General features: G+C 41.5%; 1 pseudogene; it reads left to right on the top strand.

Moving 5' to 3' along the window:
- The first annotated feature begins 8,416 nt into the window (after positions 1-8,416).
- Positions 8,417-8,520, top strand: part of LOC122092547 — a 156-nt pseudogene continuing 52 nt past the window's right edge.

The following is an 8,520-nucleotide window of genomic DNA, read 5'->3' as shown; positions in this document are numbered from 1 at the left end:
GATTGGGCTTAATTTGGGTAACAGAATCTCCAAATTTGGAAGGAGTATAAACTCAAACGGGCAGAAAATGCCTCATCCGGTAGTTATCGGTTGGATCCAGTAAGTACCGGATCATGTTATCGTTGCCCAAATCTAGCTGTTGGGGTATTCAGAAGGCATCCAGTAGTTACCGGTTCAACGCGGTAGTTACCGGATGGTCTTTGTTGGCCATCTTTGAGATCTTTACATCCGAAACCAATCCAGCTAACCAGAAGAACTTCCAGAATAATCCGGTAGTTACCAGCTCCATCCGGTAGGCACCGGATGGCCTCTAGTGGCCTGGTTTAATAAGTTTTAGCTCATAGAGATGATCCGGTAAGTAGCGGGTGGCCTATATTTTGTTTTTTTACTGTCTAGGAAATACGAGCATGAGACCGAACACTTGGGTTGCACTTAGGGTCTTTCTAACACGTACATGCATGAGTGTGATGCGTGCTTGTGTGTGCTATTACAACCTAATCTAGAGATCTTCAAGAAAGTCTTCAATCACTTGCTTATTTCCATGTCTTCTTGACTTCTCCGTGCAACTCGGTCTTGAGCTTTAATATACTTCTAAATTCTTCTATGGCTCCATATTCTTGAGCTAGAGGTCAAGCAGCCTCGTGTCTTGATCCTTCACATCACACTTGGTATGGAAACATTAGTTGCACACACACTTGTTTGTTATCATCAAAACCAACGTGGAGAGTGGTATTCCCAACAATCTCCCCCTTTTCGGCGATGACAAACAAGTGGATTAAAGAAATATGAGAAATATAGTAAAATGATAGTTTTGAAAATTTCTCCCCTTGTTAAGGAATCATAGTTTTCTTTAATCAAAGATTTCTCTCCACCTTTTTTCAACAACAAAAATGGCTGGGAGGCACAACATAAAGTTCACAAAATAATTTGTTTGGCCCCTCTAAGCATGTGCATGGTATAGTAAAAGTAAGCAAGAGGGACACAAAAGCACATAGCCATGAATTAAGAAAAACATATATTCATTACTTCAGGGAATAAAAACCAACACAGACCAGATAGTGCCATACTTAGGGCACTTCTACAGAAAGAAAACATAGATCCATAAAGCAGGGTGCCATCTTAAGGCACTAAGAACAGAAAACGTCATATCCATCCACACTCAAAGATCCTGTCACAAAAACATTCTATAAAAGCTATGTCTGAGCTGCGGCTGCTACTCCCACTCCTTGAAAGCTTGCAGAATCTCTTAGGCTTTCTCATCGATGTGGTCCTTGATGCGAGTTTCCAGAGCCTCCAGCTTCTCATCTAGCATCTCTTTAGTCACAAGTTTCTTGGAGAAGCTGCCTTCACCATCCTCAGCCGTGTGAGGATTCTTGATGCCCATGTGGTGAATCGATGTGATATCCATTTTGGGTCTGTCATTTTCAAATTCACCGACCGTGTTAACACCGAAATGGGCAAAAATCTGTAAGATTCTTCCATAAGGAAGGTGGCTGATGTGGTTATTGTTTCCAGCAAACACCATGTGACGAATGATGAGATAGGGAAGGTTGATCCAAAAGCTGTCACAGATGCAGTAGGTGATGTAGGCCTGGAAGGGGCTGAGTTCATCCCTGTGTCCACTTTTGGGAAGAATGTTGTAGGACACAATGTGGGAGATGATCCTCGCGAAGTCGATAAGATCATTCCCTTTGGTGGTTGGAATTCTACATAGTTCTTCATGATTTTTCCATAAACTAGGGCTTGATCCATGAATTCCTTGGGGTCTTTCTTGGTGACCAAGTATTTTAGGTGACCGGTGGCTTCTACACCAAGCATGGGCCGCATGGCTCCCAACTCAACAATCCCAAACTCAATGGGAACTCCTTTCACCAAACTTCAGATGTGAATGTTTTCTTCATATCCTTCTACCGTGAGATTACAATAAAAGAGTTGAACAAGTCTAGGGTAGCAGCTGAACCCACACTAGCACCTCAAAGAACTCTTCCAAACCAAAAGAGATCAATGAAAAGGTGTCAATGTCTTTACCTTATTCCACGTCTCTGCTCTCAGACATGTCCTAACAATCAAATGCTTCCTCAGAGGTGAAGTCTTCTCATGATGGTGCAGCTCGCTTGGATCCCTTGGTGACTCGTGCCTTCTTAGGTGCCATGAGAGTCAACAGAGAAGAAGAGAAGATGAGAATCGAAAGATGGGTTTGAAGGATTAGGGTTTTTTTAGAAGCAAGGGTTTGGGGGTTATCTCTCAGTCGTAGGCGGCAAAGAGATGAGAGGAGTAATGGTCAAAAAGACCTTTAAAAAGGGTTTTAAAAACCCTATTCGAGCTCTTTGGTTGGGCAAACCCCAGCAGAACCGGTAGTTACTAGTTATATCCTGTGATTACCGGATGTCCCAGAAACAGTGATTTTTTGAGTATTTTTCAAGAATTTTCTGAGTTTCCTGTGAATGGAAGGGTTTTAAGTGAGGAAAACATTCTTGTATCATCCGAAAGGGTTGCATATGCCCAGTTCCTTAGAGTACAAAACCTGTCTTCTCCAAGAGGTTTCGTAAAAATGTCAGCCAATTGCTTTTCTGTTTCTATGTATTCCAGTGTGACATTACCATTTTGTATGGTGTCTCTTAGAAAGTGGTGACGTATATCAATGTGTTTAGCCCTTGAGTGTAAGATGGGGTTCTTACTCAAGTTTGTTACACTTGTGTTGTCACACATAATTGGGCATGCATCAAACTTAACTCCTAAATCTTAGAGAGTTTGCTTCATCCAAAGAATCTGAGCACAGCATCTACCAGCTGCAACGTACTCAGCTTCAGTGGTGGAAAGAGCAACAAAATTTTGTTTTTATTGAACCAAGGAACCAGACAGGAGCCAAGAAAGTGACAAGTACCACTGGTACTTTTTTCTGTCAATATGGCAACCTGCAAAGTCAGCATTTGAGAAGCTGACAAGGTCAAATGGTTGGTTTTTAGGATACCATAATCCCACATCAGATGTTCCTTTCAAGTATTTGAAAATCCTTTTTACAGCTGTGAAGTGTGATTTCTTAGGATTGGCTTGAAATCGAGTGCATGCATATACACTATACATGATGTCCGGTCTACGAGCCATTAGGAATAGAAGGCTTCCGATCATGCCTTTATATCTAGTAACATCCTCTGAAATACCATCTTCATCCTTGGTGAGTTTCAAGGATGAGCTCATAGGAGTATCTGAAGATTTTTTACTGTTAATGTCAAATTTCTTTAGAAGCTCCTTAGTGTATTTACTTTGATTTATGAAAATACTATTTTCAGCTTGTTTGATCTAAAGTCCAAGGAAGAAATTTAATTCTTCCATCATACTCATCTCAAACTCATTACTCATTGCTTTACTAAAGTCTGTGCACGTGTTTTCATTTGTAGCACCAAATATAATATCAACATATATTTGAACAATGTCATTTTTCTTGGTTTTTACAAAGAGTGTAGTATCTATCTTCCCCCTTGAGAAGCCACTTTCGATTAAGAAGGTGCTTAATTTCTCATACCAAGCTCTAGGTGCTTGTTTGAGACCATAGAGAGCTTTCTCAAGTTTAAAGACATGGTTTGGAAATTTTGGGTTTTCAAAACTAGGGGGTTGAATAACATACACTTGAATAAATCTATTCAAGAACGCACTCTTTACATCCATTTGGTACAGTTTAAAATTTTTATGGCATGCAAAGGCAAATAGCATTCTTATGGATTCTAATCTAGCTACAGGGGTATAGGTTTCATCATAGTCTATTCCTTCCTGTTGATTATATCCTTTTGCTACTAATTTGGCTTTGTTTCTTACAATGTTTCCATCTTCATCCAATTTGTTTCGAAACACCCACTTGGCACCGATTATGGTGTGATGGTCAGGTTTTGGGACAAGTTCCCAAACCTTATTTCTTTCAAATTGGTGAAGCTCTTCTTGTATGGCAATAATCCAGTCACTATTATTTAAGGCTTCTTCTATGTTCTTAGGTTCAATCTTTGATATAAATGCAGTATGGTTGCATATCTCATGAGATTTAGAGCTGGTTTGAATTCCTTCATCCAGATCACCTATTATATTCTCTGAGGGATGATTCCTATGGGGAATGATTTCCTTAGGAAGGTCTTCTACTATCTCAATAGCCTTTTCTTTATCTTGAGATTTTTCAAGAGAAATGCCATCAACTTTATTCTTTATTTCATCAATAGCAATATCATCATCATCATCAATCAATGGTTTGTATAGGTCTTTAGGTAAAGATTCATCAAATCTTACATTCATGGATTCTTCAACCATTAATGATCTTTTATTGAAGACCCTATATGCCTACTATTGAGGGAATACCCTAAGAATATTCCTTCATCAGATTTGGCATCAAACTTTCCATGGTGGTCTTTAGTGTTTAGGATGAAACACTTACAACCAAACACCCTAAAGTAATCTACCTTAAGTAGTTTACCAAAGTATAGCTCATAGGGAGTTTTGGAGAGTATTGGTCTAAGAATAATTCTATTGAGAACATAGTAAGCTGTATTTACTGCTTCAGTCCAAAGGTATTTGGGCAAGGAATACTCATTGAGCATTGTCGTAACTGTTTCCTGTAGTGATCTATTTTTCCTTTCAACAACCCCATTAGATTGAGGTGTCCTAGGAGTGGAGAAGTTATGGTCAATGCCATACTTGTTGCAATATAAATCAAATTGACTTATGTTGACAAACTCTCCATGATCACTCCTCATGGAGGTTACTGGATAGCCTTTTTGATTTTGTAATCTTTTACATAAAGTTACAAACTCATCAAAAACATCATTTTTATTTCTAAGAAAAATAGTCCAAGTAAATCTAGAGAAGTCATCTACAATAACGGAAGTGTAAGATTTTTCATTCAAGCTAGATATATTAATAGGATCAAATAAATCCATGTGCAACAATTCCAAAGGTCTAGATGAGGAAACAATATTTTTCGACTTATGTGATACCTTTGTTTCCCCTTTAGTCACGCATTTCCACCACCCCACTTTGCTCTTTGGCTTGTTGTCATATGTAGGTCATGGTACAAGAGGTGGACTATTGTTTACATTGACATGCCCAATGAATGGGTTTCACGAAATCATTGGTCAAGTCAATTTGCCCAATAAATATTTGGTTGGTCCCTCCCCCCCATCCCATTGTTTTTTTTTTTTTAAATTGCATTATCAAGGGTTTGTTGCTTGCAAGTGTTTTTTCATGGCCAATTTTGTGGCCTATGCTAATTGGAGAAGTGCGTTTCAAAGTCGTGCCTAGGTGTGGAGGTGTTTGCAAGCATTTTTGCGGCCATTGTGATAATACGACATTAACGTGGGTCTCTGGAGAACATAGGTTGCAAGCTTGCAGGTGGAGGTAGATCATGAGTCCCTCGCCCCTCCTTGCTTTTTAAAAAAATTTCCATTCTTGTCGGTATATTGCTTGCAAGAGTTCTGTCATGCTCAATTTTGTGGCCTTTGCTATTTGGAGGAATGCATTTCTAAGTCGCGCCTAGGTGCGGAGGTGTTTGCATGCCTCCTGCGGCAAGTGTTATAATGCGACATTAACGTGGGTCTCTGGAGAACATAGGTTCGCAAGCTTGCAGGTGGAGATAGATCACGAGTCCCTCCCCCTACCCTCCCTTTTGTTTTTAAAAAGAAAATTGCATTCTCGTGGGTTTGTTGCTTGCATGAGTTTTCTCATGCTCGGTTTTGTAGCCTTATGGTATTTGGAGAAATGCGTTTCTAAGTCGCACCTAGGTGTGGAGGTGTTTGCATGTCTCCTGCCGGAAGTGTTACAATATGACATTAACGTGGGTCTCTGATGAACATAGGTTGCTAGCTTGCAACTGGAGACAAATCACATGTCCCTTCCCCCCTCCCCTTGTTCTTTTAAAAAATTTGCATTATCGTGGGTTTGTTGCTTGCGAGAGCTTTCTCATACTCGGTCTTGTGGTCTTTGCTATTTAGCGAATCACATTTCTAAGTCGTGCCTAGGTGCGACTATGCACAAATACCTCTATGGGTTGCGATGGGCCAAAAGTGTCTTTGTCAAAAGCATGAAAATGGTTCCTGTGTTGCTTACCTAGTTGGATGAAAAGATGCTGCCCCTTCACTCTCATTTCATCCCTCTTGCCTGCCCTAGTGGTTGGTGTGAGGTGGCTTGGCTTACGACGCATATATCCACTTTCTTTGTGTCAGTGGTGCATGTGCACTGTTTGTGCTCTAGGATGCAGGACATTTTGTGGGGCAAGTTGGATGTGTGTGTGTGTCCTCTTGAATCCTTTGGTTGTGACTCGTTGCACAAGAACGATAGACCGCCATTAATGTATGGAGCAGCATCACCCAATGCACAATTGGGGATGTGGTTCATGCAGTGCTTTGGCGTCGAGAAGGAAAGTTACCTGGTTGATCCTGCTAGTTGTCATATGCTTGTCTCAAAGATTAATTCATGCATGTGTAAGTATGAACTAATTCAGACTATGAAACTGCGAATGGCTCACTAAATCGGTTATAGTTTGTTGATGGTATCTGCTACTCGGATAACCGTTGTAATTCTAGAGCTAATACGTGCACCGAACCCCGACTTTTGGATGGGATGCATTTATTAGATAAAAGTTCGATGTGGGCTCTGCCCATTGCTCTGATGATTCATGATAACTCGACGGATCGCATAGCCTATGTGCCGACCATGCTGGCTCTACCCCATCAACTTTTGATGGTAGGATAGTGGCCTACTATGGTGGTGAAGGGTGATAGAGAATTAAGGTTCGATTCCAGAAAGGGAGCCTGAGAAATGGATACAACATCCAAGGAAGGCAGTAGGCACACAAATTACCCAATCATGACATGGGGAGGTAGTGACAATAAATAACAATACTGGGCTCTTCGAGTCTGGTAATTGGAATGAGTACAATCTAAATCCCTTAACGAGGATCCATTGGAGGGCAAGTCTGGTGCTAGCAGACACGGTAATTTCAGCTCCAATTGCATATATTTAAGTTGTTGCAGTTAAAAAGCTCGTAGTTGGACTTTGGGATGGGTCGATCGATCCACCTCACGGTGTGTATCGGTCATCTTGTCCCTTTTGTCGGCGATGCACTCTTGGCCTTAATTGGCAGGGTCGTGCTTCTAATGTTGTTACTTGAAGAAATTAGAGTGCTCAAAGCAAGCCAACACTCTGGATACATTAGCTTGGGATAACATCATAGGATTTCGGTCATATTGCGTTGGCCTTCGAGATCAGAGTAATGATTAACAGGGACAGTCAGAGGTGAAATTCTTGGATTTATAAAAGAAGAACCACTGCGAAAAAATTTGCCAAGGATGTTTTTATTAATCAAGAACGAAAGTTGGGGGCTCGAAGACGATCAGATACCATCCTAGTCTCAACCATAAACGATGCCGACCAGGGATCTACGGATGTTGCTTTTAGGACTCCACTGGCAGCTTATGAGAAATCAAAGTTTTTGGGTTCCCGGGGGAGTATGGTCGCAAGGCTGAAACTTAAAGGAATTAACAGAAGGGCACCACCAGGAGTGGAGCCTGCGGCTTAATTTGACTCAACATGGGGAAACTTACCAGGTCCAGACATAATAAGGATTGACAGACTGAGAGCTCTTTCTTGATTCTATGGGTGGTGGTGCATGGCCGTTCTTAGTTGGTGGAGCGATTTGTCTGGTTAATTCCATTAACGAACGAGACCTCAGCCTGCTAACTAGCTATGTGAAGGTGACCATCCACGGCCAGCTTCTTGGAGGGACTATAGCCATTTAGGCCACGAAAGTTTGAGGCAATAATAGGTCTGTGATGCCCTTAGATATTTTGGGCCGCACACGCGCTACACTGATGTATTCAACGAGTCTATAGCCTTGGCCGATGGGCCCGGGTAATCTTTAAAAATTTCATCGTGATGGTAATAGATCGTTGCAATTATTGGTCGTCAACGAGGAATTCTTAGTAAGCGGGAGTCATCAGCTCGCGTTGACTATGTCCCTGCCCTTTGTACACACCGCCTATCACTCCTACTGATTGAATGGTCCGGTGAAGTGTTAAGATCGAGGAAATGTGGGTGGTTCACCACCATCGACATCACGAGAAGTCCATTGAACCTTATCATTTAAGGAAGGAGAAGTTGTAAGAAGGTTTCTGTAGGTGAACCTGTGACAGGATCATTGTCGATACCTGCTCAGCGAGACCTGTGAACATGTTCTGTTACGCGATCAAGGTTGGTCGTGGGAGCCTGAGCTCCTTCCTTCCCGACCCTTGTAAAAGGTTGGCCTGTGATCCTTCGTAGCATTTGACCCAAACACAACCACCGGTGTAGTCGGCGCCAAGGAACTCGCAATGGAAAGGACATGACATCATTGCGCCTTTGGTGTGGTGTGGTCATCCTAGATCCGAATCTTTATCTTAACGACTCTTGGAAACGGATATCTCGGCTCTTGGATTGATGAAGAATGTATTGAAATGTGATACTTGGTGTGAATTACAGAATCCCATGAACCATCGAGTCTTTGAA

This window comes from Macadamia integrifolia, chromosome 10 (genome assembly GCF_013358625.1).
Source record: "Macadamia integrifolia cultivar HAES 741 chromosome 10, SCU_Mint_v3, whole genome shotgun sequence".
In the NCBI taxonomy this organism is placed as follows: domain Eukaryota; kingdom Viridiplantae; phylum Streptophyta; class Magnoliopsida; order Proteales; family Proteaceae; genus Macadamia; species Macadamia integrifolia.
Note: the sequence above shows the minus strand (reverse complement) of the source record. Positions and strands in the feature narration are given on the sequence as shown.